At 44.0% G+C, this 21,634-nt stretch overlaps 1 protein-coding gene across 2 annotated transcripts in view; it reads left to right on the top strand.

Moving 5' to 3' along the window:
* peak1 (pseudopodium-enriched atypical kinase 1) overlaps window positions 1-21,634 on the top strand; it is a 92,327-nt gene that overhangs the window by 12,070 nt on the left and 58,623 nt on the right. For both annotated transcript variants that reach the window (XM_075470356.1, XM_075470357.1), the window contains exon 2: window positions 3,810-3,906. The gene's annotated coding sequence lies outside the window, so the exon portion shown is untranslated. The remainder of the gene's footprint in view (window positions 1-3,809; window positions 3,907-21,634) is intronic.

Below are 21,634 nucleotides of genomic sequence, written 5' to 3'. Positions count from 1 at the left end.
TGGGGTCATTTGAACCGTGACATCCAGCCAAGTAGCCCACCCGCAGTTTTTTCGATATTGGCTGAACATCAGCTGAGTTACAGAGTTATCCCGAATAGCTTCGTACAAGGGTTAACGGACCCTGGCAGAATCTCCAAAATTACCACACTAAAATCACATGCCATGACACCAAACCTCTACAGTAGTACAAATATGGTCTGTACTCACAAAACGATGCATTTGGAAGTTTGTACATAGTCCAGGAGTTTATTATTATCAACACAAGCCTGATAGCTTTTCTGCTGCTAAAGCTTCGTCGACGTCACTTCTGGGAGCTTGGAGCTTCAAAGTAAGATGAGGGTTGATCTACTACTGTAGACAACAAAGCAAGGCTGCTCAATTTCTCCATTATTAAAATAAATTCACAACTCTACAACATAAAAATTCATGTAGAATATAGCATATAGGCCTAGTTTGTTGTCAATTTAAGTAGCTTAGAGCGCAAGTTTACTTTTATTTTACTTTTTTTTCTTCTTCCTCGTCGAATTTCTGTCGTCATGTGGTATAAGTGATACAATTGGCTATGAATCGCGCGCAAAGCAGCATGGGAAGAACCTGACGTCATTTGATAGACATTCGTAGCGCCCAATAAACGGCTCTAGGCATTCGTAAACCACGCCTCAAATACGAGAAAATGCACACCTAGTTCCCAGACCACCATCTCATCAAGATTGTGGACGCGTCAGCCAGGCTAGCACAAGTCCCAGGCTGGAAGTAAAACTTGCACACCTTCATAACAGTGTAATGGTGCTCTTTGTCTGCCAGAGTAACCGCTGTAAAGCAGAATATGAAGCCTCCGTTAGGGATGTTCGCTTTACGACAGTCTGAAGTGTGAATTCAGTCGTGTGCGACCAGGCTCCGTACTCTGCCAACAGCACAGTTCAGGGTTGTGATGAACAGAAAAGAATGTCTTGCAGAAGTGAATCGAGCTCCTCGTGGAGCCTCAGCTGGATCCTAGAGTGTGAACAATCACTCAAGTTTGAATGGTCACTCGTTGTTATCCTGTCACAACCGATCCTCCTTCTTCTTTGTACCGACTGGAGATTTGAGAGCGGGTCTGCAGGCCTGCAATTAGTGTCAACCATAAACAACTGGAACCCCACTGAGCACTGCCACGGGCGGCTGCCCTCACCACGACAATCTGGAGTTTCCCTCTAGTCTCATATGTGTCAGATGTAGAGCCAGCTGCCCACCCTGGGATTTGAACAGCATGCCCACAGAGGGGGGTAAAAGAAAGTTCAGGAGTTAGATGGGAAATGTGTATTACTTCTGAAGGAAGAAAAAGGAAGCGTGTCTGGTAAAAACTGTGATTAAGAAAGGGGGAGCAGAGGGGGCTTGTTAGGTAACCTCCATCCACGGGACGTCACACTCTTTTTCTGGCCTGCAGAATCATGTTTAAATATAGTGTCTGATGCCATCTAAATGTGATGCAAGACTTTGGCTCTTGTGTCAGATCTGCTGCTTTTTCTGCCCCGGCTCCAGATGCACAGTCATGACATCATGGCTGATATACGACTGGGTCGCTCTCCATTCCAGTCCTTTGTACAGTCATTTGAGATTTCAGGCTTCTTCTTTCACAAATGTTAGATCTACTCAGTCTGTTGACAGAGTCTACTTTGGCAGCAAGAACACAAACATCTCTTTTGTTTGTCTATCAGAGGATTGTTGAAGGCTTCTTAAATCTCTCTCTTTTTGTCTGGAAAAACCCACGTTTCCAGGCCTTTGTAAATGTCACGGTGCAGTTTCTGTCGTCTTGGGAACAGGTTCTTGGCTCCATGCGCCAGTCAGCTGCCCTTCCTGTGGCTTTCCAGACTGTTTAGCTTGGACGCCACATCTGTGCACTTCAACCACAAACAAGAATGTTCATTTTAAAGATGGCACCGTCTCTATTCTTGCATGTTTGTGTGATTTATGTTTTTTCATAGGTGAAAAAAGAAATCCCCCTGCCCAAAAATAAAGCATTTTGTCCAGATAAGACTATTCACCTTGTGAATAAGCGGTTTAATCGCTTTGTCGTGGTTTGGTGTGAACGGGATCTTTAAAATTGTAAGCTTCCAGTCGAATACTGTAATCTCATAAGTGGTTTCAGGGCTAGTATAATGCAAAGTCTTTGATTCAGCCTCTGTTGAGCTTGGCATGTTTTCCCGCCCGTTGGGATCCGAGAGTTTTGCCTCAGTTGAGGATCAAACGCCTCGTTTCCAAAGCTCGAGTCGTAACCTTTAAAATCCCAACTACAGTGTATTGGCACGGTGACTCCGACTTTCACTTTTGGTCTCGGAGTGATCATTTGCCAAACTTTATGCACGAAGAGATGTCCATCACACTGTCATAACAACAGCTTGTAAACCAGGAGCGCCTGTGGAGTCATGATTGTACAGACGCTGTTTTTGGAGCGGGTGCAAACTGCAGTCGTGCTGCTGGGATGCTATAAAACAGTTTGCATCGCGGTAGCAGTGGCCTCGTGCGCTCAGCTCTGTCTGTGCCGATTACCGCCGCTTAACGTCCATAAAAACACGAGGTGCTGGTCAGCTGTTTGCCTCCTTAAGGATATAGTGTTGCCCTGCTAATTAGAGATGTAGGAAGGAAGAGGTCAAGGCTCAAACCAGGAGTAAAGGGAAGCCCAGGGGGGGACACTTGGCCCGGATTTTTGGAGAATTTTGAACTTATAACTGGAGTTCAAGCTGAAAGTGTTCAACTCATGTCGGAACTTTTGGTGCCTCTATCTCTTATGTACCCACACATGAAAGTATGACTCGAGTATGCTGAGGGTATGTATTGAATTGATTAGATTTTTGCCATTGTCTTGTTCCAGCTTCAGAACTGTGAATATTGTCTGTGGATTGATCTAAAGTTCACTTTATTTGGTTGTTAAAAAAATGTAAGAAACTTAATAATAGAAATAATAATTAAGTCCATAAAAACCCACCAAACACATGTGGGTGAAAATATTTTAAACACTGCCAACTGGCACACCTGGATATGTTCTCACAGACTCACTCTGTTCCCCTCCCTCCACCCGGCTGCCCGGTGGAAGCTAATATTAGTTTTGGTTTATAAATGAAAGGCCGAGTCGTGTTTAGCAAGTGGTACCTCTTCTAGCTAAAAAATAAAGTTTTGAGTGTAAACAGACTCCTCACCTCTAAGCCCTGGACTCTAATCGTTTAGAGCCACTCGCTGAGCTCTGAACTAACAATTCCTTTTATAGCTTGTTTTCCTGCTGGAGCAGACTACAGTATAAGGGGGTGAAAGCAGAATGCCATGCCTGTGGCCATGAATTTAGGGCAGGGGAGTGGTTCATGTCTAATATCTGTTGACTCACTGACTTTAATGAGAAGTGGGATGTTTTCAGAGAATGGGTTTGGAACAGCTCGTTAGTCTGTTGGCATTATTAATGCACACTGGCTCTTTGGCAGGGTGATCCGACTGCTTATGAAGATTATTGTACATTAAGAGGGAGCGGTCTGTGTTTCAGTCAGCCACATCCTCAGCTCTGTTCCTAGTGGAGAAGCTCTGACCCCAAACTATTCATGATCATTTCACAACTAACTGCCAGAGCATTTCAAGATATTGCGTGACAATCTGCTTTGTGTCTCTTGGTGTAAGCGAAATATACACGAAAGTTGTGCTCACAGTTTGTCATTTCATATATAAGTATGTATGAAAAGAAATGCACTTATTTTCACAAACTCGCTTCCCTGCATGGAGCTCGCAGGTGATGGTGACATTAAGCCGACATCTGTCATCTTATCTCTTGCTTTCCTTGTCTGCAGAAAAATCAGCTGCAGCCTGAATATGCCCCGTGGCGCCGTCTGAAACGGCGAGTTCGAGCAGAATACCGGAGACAACAGGGAGACGCTTGCCTGGCAGGTGAGCTAAGTCACAATTTCTTATTGTTTTTATTAAACAGTTGATCACACGTTTGTCTGTATGTTAATCTCAAGGAGCCATGTTTCCATTTTTCACGTGTGACGGTTTCGTGCCAGTGTTCTCTCTGAGCTACTAACTTTAATTCTACTTTTTAATCCTCTTGCTGTTTTTCTTCTTCACAAAGACCTTTGGCAGAGTTGGGGAACCATGACTGATGCTGAATTGTACAAACAGATCGCAGCACCAGCGACACGGTTCATTGTGATACCTTTGACTCCACTTGATATTTGCTTTAATCTTCATCTGTTACCCACAGGGTTTGCCGTGCACTTCAGTTTTACCTCTGCTAGCCGGGCTGATGTTTGATAGCACTTTGCCTTGAGAGCTAGATGAGTCAGATTTTTCAAACAGATGAACAGCCTTGCCCTGTAAATTTGGCTTATGCTGATAAGGGTGTGTTTATCTGTGACTTAGTGGTCTTTGCAGAACGCAGCTGTATTTGAGTGACGTTCAGCCAACATAAGAGGCCCGACGTGCATAGCATTGTGATAACATAAAGGGAAAGTTCAAGAGCGTGTCAGGTCTTTTTCAAATGATTGAATTGATTTGGAGGGATTTCTTTAAGATAATAAAGTAATCTGTTCTTTTTGGGAAAGATTTTGTTCCTTCATGACTTCATGTATGTTGGTATTTCAAAGGTGTGGCCTCACGTGACACAAAATCAGACCAGGAGTAAAGAATTCTACGAGATTCTCCCTCTTGCGAGATAATCAATGAAGATCTCTGATCTAATATGCTCAAAAGCTACTTTCCTTTTTGTTGAATGTACGAGCTTTGTTTGCTCGCTGTCCAACAGCCTGTACAGGAGGTGTATGAGCAATGAACAAGGCATAACATTAACATGGTGCGGGACTAATGAAAGCTTTCATTTATTTGCTTCCCTTCTTCTTCTAGACCTGAACTACAACCAAAAGTAGCACCTTGTTTTATTAGATCTATCATTTCTGTACTGCTGGGGGCAGAAGTTGTGCATCTAAAGTTGTGGCAGCTTCTGAGGCTCAAACTGAGAGAAAAGAGTTTTTTTTTTTTTTTTTTTTTTTTTTTTAAATGATAGAAATATTTAATTTGTTTTAAACAGCATACTTTAACATGTGAAGGCTATTGGAGCATATTAAGGCCTGTAAGCCTTATTAGTTTGGGTTCCTTTTAAGCAAGAATAGCTTGATTTCTGGTAGTGTTTACAGAACTCTAATAGTCAGTGTTAAGGCTCTAGCATGGTTGCCGCGTCTGCTCGCGCGAGTGGTGTTGATGACGTCACGAGTTCGTGCCCGCCATAGGACCCTATATAGTGGCGCAAGTCGTTGCGCGCCAGTAGTTGCAATTTTCTCCGTCACAGAGGTGGTGCTGCTACGTGAAGGTTACCTCTACTCTACAACCACGAAAGTGGAGAAGAAAACAATGCCGCTGTCAAGAGCAAGAACACTGTAATTAATGATACTGCTGCAGTTTTCGGATCATTTTAATTTTTTAATTCAGTTAAAAGAGGTGAAGGTCTGAAGCCCCCGGGATCAACAGAGTCTCTGCCCTCTTCTTTGCCTTCACATATCTGTCCCGTAGCTTCTTCCACACATTCTTACAGAACTCTCCCTCTTTCCCCAAAGTTCTGCCAATCTCTGCGCACCAGTTTTGGGAGTTTACGTGCTCCCTGTGCTGTTTCACTGCAGTTTCGTACAGCTGCCTGTACAAACACACCTCCTCACTGAGCCTGGTCTCACATCGGTCCATCCGGTTCGTTGTGCTCGGTGCCGCCAAGTTACAAAAATCGACTGGTGCACGACAACGCGCAGCGCCGTCTTTTCAAGGGAAGCGCCAGGCCTGAAACGTCATTTTGACGTCACGGTCCACCACCGCCGTGACAGACGCGGCAACCATGCTACCGCCTTTAAACCCTGGATGTGTGAATGGGTGGTGTCGCTTATCAAGGACCATCTCATTAAAAGGATGCCATCCTGGTTGCGGTGGCTGGAGGCTATCAGCTGTCCCTTTGAAAATGGCTTGATTGTAATATATGAAATTGTATTTTTACTGCTTGAGTTGAGTATAATGATGTATGATTTTAGGGCAGTGAGAACACATGTAAATTATAATGAAGGCCCTGTAATGGCCTCTTGATGCTGGCTCCAGAAAGAGGCCCCCCTCCCAATGTTTTAGTGTTTCCACAACAAGCAAAGCTTTGGGTAACATCTTTTCTTTTCATGCTTATTTTGGCAACATTTTCCATTTTTTTCCCCCATTAAAAACATACTTCAAGAGTCTTTAGGAGGGAGTGGTAATTGATTGATCACAGATTTCTCATTAAATCTTCTAGTTCGTCTCAATAATTCTATTCACTAGAAAAACAGGGCCGAGATGACGACCAGTGGTGCGTGCAGAGGGTTCATGCGGCCTCTTTGGAAACCTGTTATTGTGACATCACACTCAAATTTCATCAAAGAGTCGACTGGGACCAAAGCTATACAGTTCACGTTTGATCGATTCAAAGGCCCAAACGGTGAAATGGGGACAGTATAAAACTTTCCCCACCTTGAGACTGAAACTGTATTAGATCTTAGACAGATCGTTCACTTAATAGGCAGGACACATGAGCCCAAAGATCCCTTTCCTGACATAAGGAAACGATGTTTGAACCTGTAATTAGTTAAGGAATTGGTTACCCTCTGCTTAAAGATAGTCGTTTAAGATAACTCATCTGATGCATAACCCTAATTTGCACAAAGGAATGATTAGCATATAACTGTAAAAGTTTAATTTCAGCTGACATGAGTGAGTAAAGGAGAATATCAGTGTTTGCTGAATTCTTCTTGAGTTCCTGTTTAGGTTTTATCACGTTTTAATCTTCTGTTTTTAGTGCCCGTGACAAGCCAAGAGCTACTTTTTAGCCACTGTGCAGTTTGAGTACTCAGGAAGTCGATGTATATTGACTGGCAGTATATATTACATGTAAAGATCCATCAAGATGACACATTGTTGCCTCGTAGAAGCTCTTAAACTTGCTCTACTTATTGATTGTTACATTTCCACCCTGTGATTGCCCTAACTAAATAGATTAGATGGCGTCCTGTGCTTTTTTACCTCTATAGTTACCGTTTGACAGTGTTAGTAAATGTGTGCTTGCCATCTATCCTCAACAGCAAGTGATGTCAAGCTTTCCTGTTATGATGCATGTGATAAGGCTCAAGTTAATTATGCCACAGAACGAATGGAGCTTTACAGGAAAAGGTTGTGTGAAAGTGGAGAAGAGCTGGACCGGATCTGTCCTTGAAGGCCATGTGTCAATGACGACAAAGTCAGCGGAGATCAATGAATCGGTAGGAGTCCCATCACACTCCTGGTCTGCCTTCCAGTCCCTGATGTTTGCCCCACTAAGTGGAGTGTGGAAGCAAGCAGCTGTTGGAGTTCCCATCAGGGCACATCAGAGAGCAGAGATGGATTTTAAAAAGAGTCCCAGACGTCTGAGACATCAATATGAAATGATCTATGGCTCCGCTCCATTTCTTCGGCTGATATTCAGAGCTAACCTCCGGGGGATAAGCTGATGACTCACAGTATGATATTGCCACACTTTCTAATCATGACAAATATTGAGTCAGGCCGTCATTATCTAAAAATTGTCACAAAAACTCAATGTGTACACAGTACCGAATTGAAACATTTTCCTTTTGTGGGCAACTCTTTGAGAAATGCCGGTTTTTCTACTGGCTAACATCCTGAGAACCCTCTGATCACTTTTCTTCACCATCACCTGCTGGTGGAACACAGGTTAAGGGAAACAATGGGGTCAGGTTGCCTTTTTAACTCTTGAGCTCTCCATACATCAGAAGATGTGGGTGGCAGTTTCCCATACATCTCCCCTGCCTGCTACAGTTATCCCCCCAGACCCGTTTCTACATAGTTATGGCAGGAATGCGCCATTGCATGAGAAGAAGTCATCATTCCTCATGGCCTGTCACGGCTCTCCCCAGTACTTAGTCAAGGTTGCCAAGATATGGACATGCTTTCCCACACACGTAACCGTGCTCCCTTTTATCAATGAGGACTGTAGATATTTATTTTATTGGGGGCTTAGCTGTGTTTTATTCACGTTCTTTAGATTGTTTATGAGTCGTCCCACTTACGTCACATCCATAAATTGCCTTGCGTATTTCCGTCTCCATCATGTGGGATTAGAAGTTACTGATGATTTTCTGTGTAATGTGGTTTGAGTATTAAAGCAGCAGAACGACAGACGCAAGAGCCACAGGTGAAGCGTCTCGGTGTCATATTTGTGTGCGTCTTACAGATCATGCTGGTGTCATTTAGTGACCGTGATGACTGTGTTTATATTCTGGTGAAATGGGTAAGTCACATGCCTGTGTATGTTAGGTTTGGTTTGCCGTCGCAAATCACGTTTCTTTGGTTGCCTAGTTCCTGTCTCCTGTGCAGGCAAACGGTTTATTGTTTGGTTGTAATTTGAAGTGAGGATTAATAATCGCAGTAATACCGCGACCAGATAAAAACAGAGTGCAGGATTAGCTTCAGAACATCAGTTCCAGAGCTGGATTAGTGTCAGCCTTCTGCTGGAGGAAATTGAGTGCTACTTTCGTGGGATCGCTGGACACGGGCGCTCTGATCTGAAGGCAATTATTGAATTAGAAAAATACTTTTTGAATAATTAAATGGGAAGTTATTTTTGCAGCATGAGAACGCATCAAAACAGTTACCATCATTGTGTAGAGTTGTGGCTGTTCCTGGAACGTTGATGATGTTGATGTTGAGCTGAAGAAGCCTCTGACTGAACACACTTCACTGTGTTATGCAGAGAATGCACAGCATTGTCCATTATGTTAGGCAGCTTTAGCAACATTCTTCTTTGGATAGTTGGTTCCAGGGGGCTACAGAGCATTTCCTACCTCAGAGCCAGCCTTCTTTATCAGTCTGTTCAGTGTCTTTGAGTCACTGGCTCGGATGGCTGCATAGCAGATTGCACTCTCCACCGCAGACATTTTGAGGATATGCAGCATCTTACTGATAACATTGAAGAATGTTATCATTCTTCTGTCATTCTCTGTCCCTTCTTATAGATAGTTTTGCCTCTCCAGCTCAGTCTGTTGTGCAGGTGAACACCCAGGTAGCTGTTGTCCTTCATCACCTCTTCTACCAGGCAGGAACTATTGTTTTATAGAGCTGTAGTGGAAGTCAGAGGTGTGCAGAGTGAAGGGAAACCGTGAGATTGCGGTCGGATTTCTACCAACGAGGGACCGGCCGAGGAGCCTAATGAAAGTCTTACATCTGCATAACATAAATCCATCATTGCATTCTCTCTGGGATGAGTGTTTGACAGTGTTCAGAATGGGCTGGTGTGTCCTTGTAACATCCCAGACGGCACCGGCAGCGCCACAGGGCAAGATGTACTCTTCTAAAATAACACGGATGAACTTTTGGTTAAAAGGGAACTCCGGGGAATTTGAAGCGCAATCCCATTGCTAGAGGTTGTCAAATACTGACAGTAGGACACAGACTGGTGCAAATCGGCGCTCCCTGTGCGGCGATTGCGCTGTTGTTGTTGTTTTACGTGGAAGGTTTATTATTGTCCATTGGCCACCACGTATTTGGCTAGCATGACAGGCTGCGCAAACAGCGCAATCGCCGCACAGGAAGCGCCGATTTGCACCAGTCTGTGTCCTACTATCAGTATTTGACAACCTCTAGCAATGGGATTGCGCTTCAAATGCCCCGGAGTTCCCCTTTAAGGATATGGATGCAAACTCGCCACTAACAGTTCAATTTCCCACACACGGACTCAGGAAAGCAGGACAGTGACTTGAATAAACTCGCTGTTATGAAGCATTGCAACATCTCAGTTTTTGCTTTAGCTGCTTATTGTGAGGTCGCCGTCTGCTTATATCTTCTGGAGTCTGGTACATGCTTGTCTTGTCTTGGTAAAACACTCTTTTATATTCCTGAAGGAAATTTTCTAAAGTTTTTACAAACTTAGTTCCTAGTTGAAAGTATAATCCAGTTTTTGCTGTCAGCTACAGCTTTATCACCTGTTAAAGGCAGTCCTACAGAAATTGAAATATCTATAAGTATACTTTCTGTTGCTCTCAGATCAAGTTGGAAATAGATGGGGAAAGTCCCTGACTTTCGAATAAAGAGCTTCTTACGTCACATGCTGTCATATAATCTGTGTTTCAGATTTATCGGGGACTAGTTGGGCAGAAGACTTTCAACATGATCTGCACCAAACGTGTCAGTCTGGACACCGATTGTTTTGTTGTTTAGTCAACCTCGTCTCGCCTGGCTCCTCAAGTGGGCTGATGTTTCAGCTGTTCAGCCTCCGACACAGTCTGTGTGGCTCGTGCTTGGAAGATGGGAAGAGAATTTGGACTTGACAGCAACGTCAATATTCAAGTGAAGATAAAGATCCTTTTGTAGGATGTATTTCTGTTTTTGAATTGCCCCTTTTGGGCGAGCCAGTTGGCAAACGTGGAAGACCGTCCCTGTTCCAGCAGTGGAAGTATTCATGGAGCCAATTTTAGTTCCATCTTTTTGATTTTAGCCAATGCTCTGCTTTGATTCTTCGACCCAGGCGTGCCGTTAAAAATGACGTACCGACACAGTAAAAGCCGCCTCTTTTTGGTCAGTATGAGTCGGCAAAGGTGAACAGTAGTGGTGCACGGTGAGCTTATGGTGTCCTCGTCTTGTTTATGAAAACCGTTTAATCGCAATCAACACAAAGAAGCAGCTGCCTCGGCTGTCTTCACATGAATGTAAAACTCTGATTCTGCATGGATTTTGAGAAAGATGAATATTAATCTCAGAAGACCTCCTGCCCGAGCTGTACAGCTACTGTATTATTCCACTCTTATCATCCCATTTTCACCCAGCCGTATGGAAATACTGTTTCAGACCAGCGTAACGTCTGGATGATGATACACTTATGTTTTGTACCCTTGTCTTGTTGCTACGACTCCTGCCCCCAAACCCCGTTCACCCCTCCCTCTTCAGTGTGTTTTTTCAGCTGTATTTCTTTGCCAGCTGTACGAGACTTAAAAGGTGGGTCGAATGCCTTCCTCTGTGCGAGGTTTCTGACGTCCGTCAAGGCTTAACGTCATTCTTTGCCTTCGCCTGGGTGCAAAGATTCCATTCCCGAGCCCCTGTGCATTTCCAGAACAGGTTTTTGTCAAAGAAAATAAAACGTTCTCGGTGATTGCGTTTGATGTTCATTTCAGCCTGAGAATGGTAACAGTAGCTTCAAATAACATCCAAATTAAGATGGTTTGAAATATTTATGATGGTTATTTAAGAAAACAACCATGTGCTTGAATGGAGTTTTCTGTAGAACTACTGAACGACGCACATAGCTGTGAGTCATTACGAGGTAATACTGTCGAAGCTAGGAGGCCGACCTCCTCCATCTCCGGAAAGAAGTCTGCAGGGAATGGAAAGATTGAAAGTGCACTGTCAGATGCACTCTTTATGCTGACATTAAACTTTTCTCATATTACATATTTCTTAATGGCAAATAATGGAGGCCTCATGGTCTGCGAGGCACGGAACAGAAGTGTGTTTATTATGCATTTTTAATGAGTATGAAAATGAGCCTCTGGGCTAATCGGGGATCTTTCTTCTGTAAGATGTTCAGGATGTTTGCTCCCCTCAGTCCACTTCTGGGTCTTCACTCCACAGATGGCGATGGGGAGTCTCAAAAGGTTGGGCAGCGTGTATGCAGGGTCAGGGTTAAGTTCATAAGAAAATATCTGTTCTCTGTCGTACTTTAACCCTGATCACTCACCACAAGCTGAAATTCTCTCTAATTATTCTGATGCTCTGACATTCCCATCAGGGTTAACATCTAATCACGTGCACAACCAGCTGTAACAATATTCCAATTTATTTGGTTTGTTTTGCAAGTGTTTTTTTTTTTTTTGTTTGTTTTTTAAGTAGGTGCTTCGGTTTCACCAGAGCCTTCTGTGATCCAGTAGAATTACAGCAATTAATCATTTACTGATAGTTTGACACGACCAGTTAGATTTGCAGTAAAGATGGACGGTCTGAAAAAAGGCAGATGGGGAGCGTCGTTGCAGACTTTTACAGTCAAACTGTGTATCAGGGAAAGAATGAGCGACGATTAAGATGGGAAGATTATCAAGTCCGGTTCTTAACGTGTACCAGAGGGACAGCTTTACTTTGTCAAGCTTATTTGTGTGTTTTGCGGCTTTGTATGCAAGATATTGTAAAGACGCTCAAAAGGTTGCGATGTTGTGCCCGTCATATCCTAACTCGCTACAAATAAGACATCTTTGTGTAAACAGTTGGTCATCTGGGTCAAGATGAAAATTTCAAATAGTTTAAAGTGAGGAGACGAGAGATCTTTAAGGTTAAGGTCTTCACCTGAAAAGACGTGGCAGCACTGATCCACGGCTCATGTTGATGATCACCATCATCATAGGAGTATTGGGAATATAAAGTCAAGGCTACGTGGGGGGAAATGTTTCCAGTGTGAAAAGTTACAGTTTTAAAAGTGGCTTTCAGCCCATCGATTCTTCCCTCACAGTGAGTTGTTAGTGTTGAAAACCATGATGCTGGGGTCATGCCAGCGGGGCCCCAGTTAGTCGCCGTTTAAGCGAATGTTTGTGTCAACAAAAAGCTGAAAAAGGCCACGGCACACGATCGAAGGATTTCTTGGAATCTAGAGGTACACCGGACCCCAAAAACCCTTTTCTTCCTCCTGGAAAGACGAGGAGCTGCTGTGTGAAACTCTTCAATTGCAGCTCATGAATGCAAATCTTTTTGATTGTTTCCCTCCAGTGTCACAAGGTAATAAGTTTCCATCAACAGATTGAATCTGTTTTCCCTTTCTTTGAAAATGTTGACTTACCTCTTGCCAGAAGGCCGACAGAGCCAGATCCGTCTTCTGTTGCCAAATGGCCAAAATGAAATTGGATTTTGGAGCTGGGCAGCGGAGACGGGAGAGAAAGTGGAAACTATTTTCAGAGAGAAAAGTGGGGCAGGATTAGAGATTGACCAGAAATGCAATCTGTCATTCAGTACCCTGTCGATATGAAACTGAAATGTCGAACAAAATAAGGTTTTGTGTTTCCTGCGGGAGTCTCGTTGCTTCACCGAAGGATTTTAGAGGAGTGAACATACATTTCGGAGCTGATAGCAGTCTGTAGGCAGAAGCTGTGGAAGCCCTGTGGCCTCCGTGAAGTTGAACAAATAACACGAGAAAAATCCCGTTACCTGTTTCCACCCGGTTGTAGCTGCTGCCCACCAGAGGAGCATCGAGCTTTCATCCCGACTCTGATGGGGCGAAGCAAATTATGAACTCGCATCGCCACGTTTGTTATTTATGCCGGGCTTTCGCGCTGTGTTGCACATTTTGGAGCTGAGACACAAGGTTCCATCTTGAAGATATTTTGTCGACTCGGGGATCCTAAAACTCTACAACGAGCGGAAGAAAACGGGGAGGATAGATGTCACCGAAACCTTCACTCGTGACTGGCAGATGGCTTCAAGATGCTGTGCTTCAGAAGAGGCTGAGGCTGTGCTGTCCAGGAAATATGTTGGCAAATGTCAAATTCCAGTTAACTATGCACATCTCTTCCATTTGCTTTATTATTGAATTATATGCGAAGTAAATCGAATGTGGATTGTTGCATACTTTTCTCTGACAGTAACAAGTAGTGAGGGGAAAAAGGGAGTTCTGGATTGGAAAAAGGAAGTCAACAATCATTTTACAATGTCACTGCAACCCTGCTGAATAGTAACTGAATTGAGGTGCTTAGAGGTTCCCAGCCCTGGGTAATAGACGGATCTACACAGTTCCTCCCCCTCGCCTCTCTGAGCTCAAACGCTGTTGCTTAGATGATCTAAATTGACCCCGTCTGGAAGCACTTGTATCCTGTATCAAGGGGGAAATGGGCGGTGTAAGTGTGCAACTAAGATAAGGTAAAGTAAAACCTTTCTTTATCATAAGCGATAGCTGTGATTTTTGTTTCTGAGGTATTCTCAGGACATGAAGGAGCTATCGTGATGTCCACGTTAAATCCGTCTAAGGGTCATCGGTTGCAGTTATGTGCTGTATATGCAGCAGCGGCTCGCATACTTTACTCAGATACTGCCTGGTTATGCAGCTCCGTCTTCTTCTCCCACATTTTTGGATCGTGGCTTATTCAAACCTTTCACTCGGACCTCTTTTTTTCCAGTTTTAGAAAGAGTCAGTTTCACATCCCGGCCTGTCACATGGTGGTGTGCAGCGCTTTAAACTCATGGTGACAGTCCAAAGGGGGGAAATTCACAGCAGTCCATGGCTACGTTATTATGAACAGCCCTGTCAGGTTGCAACGTGATATGGCTCTTTAAACCTTCATCTCTCAACCGTGGCTGCGGCTGGTTTGCGGCGTCCTGTTTCTGCATGTCTCTCACAGGCTCAGCTGTCGGTGGAATGCGGGGCCGGTGGACTCGAAATGTTTCTCGACAGACTGACAGAGGTGCACGAGCTTCGGCGTAGTGCAACAAAGCATCTCGAACGAAGCTTTTGCACATTTCTCATGCAGGACTTTGAACTCTGCATGCACAGTGTATTTCAAAATGTGTGTTGGCTCGGTGTGGGAAACCACACATTGCACATTATCTTGTTGTGTTTGATATAGTTTAATATAACCCTCCCTTAAAAGTAATATTAGTGCACTCTAGATATAGCGAGCGTCTCGTCTTCTTTTGATCAACTTCCCACTCATTCAAAGTGTAGCATTTTCCACCTCCTCCTAGCTTTCCTTTCTGACCTTTTGGCATGCCTGCAACAAACACCGGTGATGCATCAGAACATCTGTCAGCATCGAGCTCTGCTTTCTGCAAACACGCAGCTCTGCTCCCATGCGGGATTATTACCTGGTGAATATTAGGAATCGGGCTTCAAAGAGCTCGTTTCAGGCTGACGTCCTAAAAATAGAGCTGAGCAACACAAGACTGTAAACTCTTTAGGGGACGCCTCTGGTCGCCGCTCCGATGAATTCATCTGGATGCTCTGCGAGCGGTGCGGATGGATTTTGCTGTTCTGCTGTGTCTTGTGATGACTCGGTCATAATATCTGTAACTCTGATCATGAGGGCGAAAGTATTCTGCTCTTAAAGAGCCATGTGACTTTCATAAGAAATCAGACACGCCTTCTGAATGTTTTCTTTTTCCTCATTGCTTCTGGAATAACCGTCTTAACTATATGAGCATCACAAGCAGGCTCACCTTTGTTGTTGTTCTCTCTAGCTTAAAAAAGGTAAGCGTCTTCTGTCTCACTTTGTCATTTCTTTGTTATTCTGTACAGTCCAAGCAGTCTGCCTCTGGCTCCTCTGCCTCCTTTGCTGTGTCTCGGCCTTTCAGAGGGCCTTCAACAAGTTCTTATCGTGTATTTTGTCTGTCTGAGGTCCTCAGAGACGTTCAGCAATCAGCAAAACGCAGGAAGCCAACACGAGCAGGCTATGCAGAGAGCGTTATTCTCCACTAACAATAATGACCCTTCGCCCTCTTTCCCATCATCCCCTCCCTGCGTTCACTTCTGCCGAATGTTGTTTGTAGGAACTCTTTGTTTCAGCTTTTTTTTTTTTTTTTTTGTATCAATTACTTCCTAGAATGCGCCCTGGCCGTGAAAGCTGATATCCAGAGGATGCACTTCCAGTGAACACAGCAGAGATCTCTCTCAAATTACAAAGCCGACAGCTTTCAGATGAGCCGAGAGTTCTGCTAATGTGGCAAAATGAGAGATTCTGCGGGAAATGGAAAATCTCAAACATTTGTCTTCAGATGGTGACAGTTTGTTCATTGGCGTTTAAAGGATTTCTAGCTCGTCAACACATACACCACAAAAGGGTCAAAAAGCTTTTATTTCAGTTTTGGAACCATTTTTGGGCACAGTGTGACATTTCATCAGTATTCACTTGGGACTCCAGTACAACTTAGAAATATGTCTTTCCTCAATTAGATTTTTTTTTTCTTTCTTTTTGGAAATGGCAACATCTGGCAGATCCTTACAGGCTGTCCTCTGCCTTTGTCTGTTCAATCTTTTTATTTTTCAAGCGAAGATCGTTCTGGCCGTGCCACTTCTTTTTAGAACGTTCTTATTTCAAAACACATTTTCGCTCTGATAGGAACACCGTGTCATTCATTACATTTAACAGTGAAAGCAGCTCGTTCTTCAACCTTTTTACTCAACCCGACGCGCAGCAGGGCAGACGGTGTGGACCGCACTGTTCGAACGCCCGCTGGTGCGACATAGAAAGTCTGTTTTCCAGTTCTGAAAGTGGAGGGTTTTCTGAGCTCATCTCAGATTTCAGCCTGTCGCTGCAAGAAAAAAATGAATGTCATGACTGATTTGGAAACTAATCCCGGTGCATTAGGCAGTCTGCTTAGCATATTGCCCGAGAGTGGTCTATCAATGATTTAGGAAGCATCTTGGATCCAGAACTTAAACTCTGAGAAGAAACAATATTTGCATATTCATAGATTCTGCCTTTTTTCTTGAAGTAAGTGAGGGAGGCAGCATTGATTTGCGTTTCCCTGTAGATCTTTAAGCTTGTGGTGCTTTAGGGCCTCAGCTTGCTGAAAATGTAGATGATATACGACCAAAGGTGGGAGAGTGGAAACCGGGTTCATAACCTGCATGAAACGGAACTTAAATGATTCAGTCTCTGATCTCTTTTAATTTACACCGAACCTTTTCAAACCCCCTCACTTTCTCAGAGGGCAGCCAAACACGGTTGCCCTATTAGATAATAGTTTTGAGCCCTTCTCCATGTGTGCATAGTTAAACTCTGACTCAGGATTTTATGGCTACAGACAGATTGATATTGCCCCATTTCATCACTCTCACCACATTGCGCTCCGTACTCTGGTTAAGCTATCAAATGTCCCTCTCTTCTGAATATTTTATGACTGATGCCTACTTCTGGCTCAGTGAAATGTGTCAAAGCTTAATATGTAGTCATTGCAATTCTAATCCTGTTCTTTGCCCCTCAAAATGGGAAGGAATCAGCAATATATGCTGCTAATACTGTTTAATAGGTTCAGATGGCCACAGTACGAGGACAATGTCTTGTGTGAAGGTGCTATCTTGTGTGTCACCACTACCGATAACATATGTGATGCGTGTCTGAGATCATGATAAATACACATAAGGACGTCTCACCTATGCTGTTACTTGTTTTTGATCAAATGCTCTCCTCCATATCAGAGTTACGACCTAAGATGAGAAGTTTTTTGGGCCACTGATGTAAAGTAAAGAAAGTAAAGTAAAGTTCTAAAGCTGTTTTTTTGCTTTTCTTTTATGGATGTAGATCTTTTCAGACACACCAACTAAAAGCTGTCATAGAATCTGTCCCGGAGCTGTTCTCCCCTCGGTATGAAAAACATCTAAATCTGCACTCTGTCAGTTCCACATGCTGATGAACGATCTTGTTTGCGCTGAACGGCGGGTTTTTATGTCACCATTCTTTTAGCATGATTCTGTGATCCAAAGCCGATCCAAAATTGAGAGGGAAAGAATGTTTTCACTGTCACGGCTCCCTCAGTTTGACGCGGCCAAGTGGCTCGTCTTTATCGTCCGATTTTTTGTTTGTTTGTTTGTTTGTTTGTTTGTTTGTTTTCTTTTTACAGAGCTCACACTCATTCTGCGTGTATCTGACTCCATGCAGAGGAAAAAATATTCAGCGCTTTGCAATTATCACTTTCAGTCTCCCAGCTCCCCGAGCTCAACCTCGCTGACGCAGAAGCCCTTTCATATGCTTTGATCCCGTTAATAATTGTTTGCCGTGCAGCTGAAGGAGGAGGGCAGATTTAGAAGGCAGCAGAATGCTGTGAACTGATAGGGAGACAGGGGGGGGGGGACTAAGACTTGGAGCGCTTTGTGGTGCTCAGGTTTCAAGTCTGTGTTGTCATCTTCACTGCATACGAAAAAACCAGATGAGGTCCTGAGGGCTGAAATGATTCTTTGCCAAAAGACAACATTCCTTTCACGGACACAGTTGTTGGATTCTGAGCGTGTTGTCGTGTTTTCACTTACGTTACAGTATGATAGTCACCTGTTAAACTGTGCAGCTGCTCTGTTATGACTCAGAGGCTGAAATAATGGTTATATAAGGACCCTTCTCATGAGATGGAGTGTTACTGAAACAAGAAGACCTTCTTCATTGCACCCTACATATCATTCATTTATTCATCTGTTTCTTATTGATGTAATTTTGATGATTTTCTTTTTAACGGCCCAGCTTTATCTCAACCATACCACCCCTGGCTGTTGGAAACCGTTTCTTCCCTCGACTCCCTGTGCAGATTGGCTCTGGATGGCCTCATAAAAGAATTGGAATCGACATCACGGCCATTTCGCTGGCAAAGGCTGAAAAGGAAAGCGCTGACTGGGGGTGCAAGCAAGCCAAGGAGCTCAACTGTTTCTTCGTCTTCCTCCCTCCGCCGGGGTCTGAGATGGTTTAAAAGTGACATTCCTCCATTTCGTTTTAGCATAGTCACTGGAACCCGAGCTGGCCCGTTATGTTATCCACACGGATTCAAAGGTCTCCACGTTTTCTTTGATGTTGCTATTGTTTGTTGACATCAGAACAATCAGAACAGACTCCTCTGAAATGAACCGGCTCAATCTCAAGGTTGAAATGGAGCCCAGGATGTGCTTTTTCTGACCATTTTTCTCTGGTTGGAATAAAAGGTTCCCCTCTCCGCACACGTTGGAGCCATTTTGGGGTGAGCTGACATGACGCGCTGCGCTGCCTCAAACCTCCCGGCATTTTCCAGTGCCTCTTCATCAGCTGCTTTAATTGGCCACGTTCTCCCAAAAGTGCACACAGTTTTTTTTGGGTTTTTTTTGTGGTGCCTCTGTGGATTTCTAATTGGTCTGAGACCACCCGGTATTCTGCGCAGGTCCCTACTTTAGAGGGAAATTGTTGAATTTAGATCACATGATGGGTGGAAGTGGAGTTCCTGCGGTCACCTCGCAGCTCTGCCGGATCCGACTCGGCGAGATGTCAGAGTTCGCTTTCTCACTCCCCTCACTGTTTCTTTGTGTTTGTTTACATCGCTGCTTCGTTGGAAAGGCGACGCTGAAACACAAAAATCTGTTGCTGGGCAACTGTTTCTTCATCAGCAAGGATGGGGGGAAAAAGACTTGTTCATACGGCATGCAGATTAGTGCCAGGCTTACTTTGTGCTTGTCATTTAACGAGTCGACACTGCACATCAGACCACTTTTAGTGTCCACGCAAAACGTTTCGTTGGAATATCTGAAAGGAAAAGATTACCAAAGGCATTGAAGAAGTGTGTCCGTTTAAACACAGTGTGCACTGTGTAATGTGTAAGTGTACCTGCTTGTTTTTGTGGACCTGCAGCAGAGCCTGGATAGATGTCTCGCTCACCATAACCGCATCAAAGATCATGACTGGAATGTCAGAAATTGCCAAAAATAAACGGGCGTGATAATGAGATTCGACTCTCAGGGATTCGACTCCAGTGTGGCTAAGCTCTAATGGGAAAGTTGTGGACCCCTGATGCCAAGCACTGCTTCACTTCCTTCCTTTTCGTCTCACTTTACATATCAGTCAGATCACTGAGTGATAAGCTACGGTTTTTTCCTGTTATAATGCTGTTAGAGCAGGCTTTTATTATCACATAAAAGTGATTTATTGTGGGTAAACCTCCATCAAAAAGAGAAGAATGGGTCAAGACTCATTTCACACTCTCACTGTATTATTATGGTGCATTTAAAGGGAAGTCATGATGGTGAGAAATCGGATTGCTCGCATCCTCCCCTCTGCATATAGGACAGCCGTCAGTGCAGGACGGAGTGATGGATGATCCTGTTATATTCCCTGTCATTCTAGTTTGGGAGGGAATAAGAAAGGAGTGAGGAAAAGCCTCCCTGATAAACAGAGAGCGAGATGAGGCCGGCGAAGTGAGCGATGTGCAAACATGTGCGAGGGTGGTGATGAAAAGCAGCTGCTCGCTGAGGAGTCGGTGGTGTTTGTGTGTGGAAGCGCACATGACAGCAGTATTTATGCAAGGAGCTGCGCCTCACACACAAACACAAAACTAACATTCACAGATGAAAGGTGGCAAACCATAATAGGCAGGTTGGCCATACGTAGTGGTGCCTAACCACGGGCATTTTTCTTGGAGGCCATGTCGCATAAAGTGTGGTAACAGAAGGTTTGTAACAGTTGAGTCACAGGATGTCAGTCCGTGAGGTTAAAGGGCCAAAAAAAAAAAAAAAAGTATAATTTTTGCTTGTGTGGAAAGTACAAGTGCTCTTTCAATTCTTAGGTTTTAAATATCGGGACATAATCATTTTAAAAATAAAAAAAAAAGTCTCAAAACTAGCTCAATACCACATCGTGTTATTTATCCAAAAGCCGGATGCAGTGTGAAAGGCGAAGTGCACCCACTGATTCAGCGGCTCGCATTACCACCTTAATGTGAATGAATCCTTTTCTGAACTTTTCAGCCATTCTGTTGTGCATTTGCTGCTGTGCTCGGCCACTCATTAGCTGTCAGACAAAGGGAATGGAGACGGAGTAGTCGTGGTTTGTGAATGAATAGAAACTCTTAAAAAAATCAGTGTTTTCTCTCTTCCCTCGGGCAGAGCCGTGCCCCTGTCTGCGTTCTCTTGATATATTTTATTCAGCCTTTTCCCCCCTGATCTCTAACTAGAAGAGCTATTCGGCATCTTTATAGCCATCGTCTGTGTGCCGTGTTAGGAAAACACAACGTCACCACTGACTCTCGCCTTCACGTGGAGCGGTTAGATGGATAATGTTTTCATGGACTCCTCTTTAATGGATGGAGGAGGCTACAAAGGCTTTCTGTGTTGTGTTATATTAATTAATTCCCAGGAAACTGCTGCTTGTATCAGCTGTCTGTTTTTTTGTCGGGGTGGCTAATTACTGGTGACCCTTGAGCTTGACTTCACCCCAACCCAATTTGCCTTTCGTTAATCCCACCGGCTTTCATTCCTGCCTCGATGCCATTTCCTCCACAACAGCCATCCCGAGATCAGTCTTTTTCTTGGTTTCTGCCTTTTGCTCTTTTTAAGCTCTCAGTTTCATCTTTAATGTCTGTAGCTTATTACCTGCGTTATCTAGCACCAGCCATAAAGCGTGTGTTTGACACGGATAATAGAAATCGCATGTGCATTGTAACCCCTGATAAAATTGTCTTGCGCAGCAGTCTTTTAACGAACTACCTGCCGTCCTCGTTACAGAATATGTCCTTGCAACCCCCCCCCCCCCCCCCAATGCCCTGAATTTACTCTGAATCTGGACCCTGCTCCTGCTGTGTAAAAGCCACGCCATCCAGATGTCAGAACAGATTTCAAGGGCCACACAGACCTCAACATATCCTTCGGCAGCTGCAGTGACATCTGCATGCGCAGGACTTCTGTAGTGGAGGAAATGGCCTCTTTTAAGCTCATTTAGTGCAGAACTGCTTCCTAGACTAAACACTGGAAAAAACCTGGGAGTCATCAACCGTCTCTGCCTTAAAAATGCAGAGAGGTGTGCAGCCGGAATGCCTCCGATTTGTTTTGGTTGTAAAAAAGTCAATCATCAGACACGTTTTATTTTAACATATGTTTTGTGCGTCTTAGAGAAGTCGGCAACTCAGGAGGAGGAGGCGGCGGCAGTGGAAACTGGGA

This window comes from Odontesthes bonariensis, chromosome 7 (genome assembly GCF_027942865.1).
Source record: "Odontesthes bonariensis isolate fOdoBon6 chromosome 7, fOdoBon6.hap1, whole genome shotgun sequence".
Taxonomy (NCBI): Eukaryota; Metazoa; Chordata; class Actinopteri; order Atheriniformes; family Atherinopsidae; genus Odontesthes; species Odontesthes bonariensis.
Note: the sequence above shows the minus strand (reverse complement) of the source record. Positions and strands in the feature narration are given on the sequence as shown.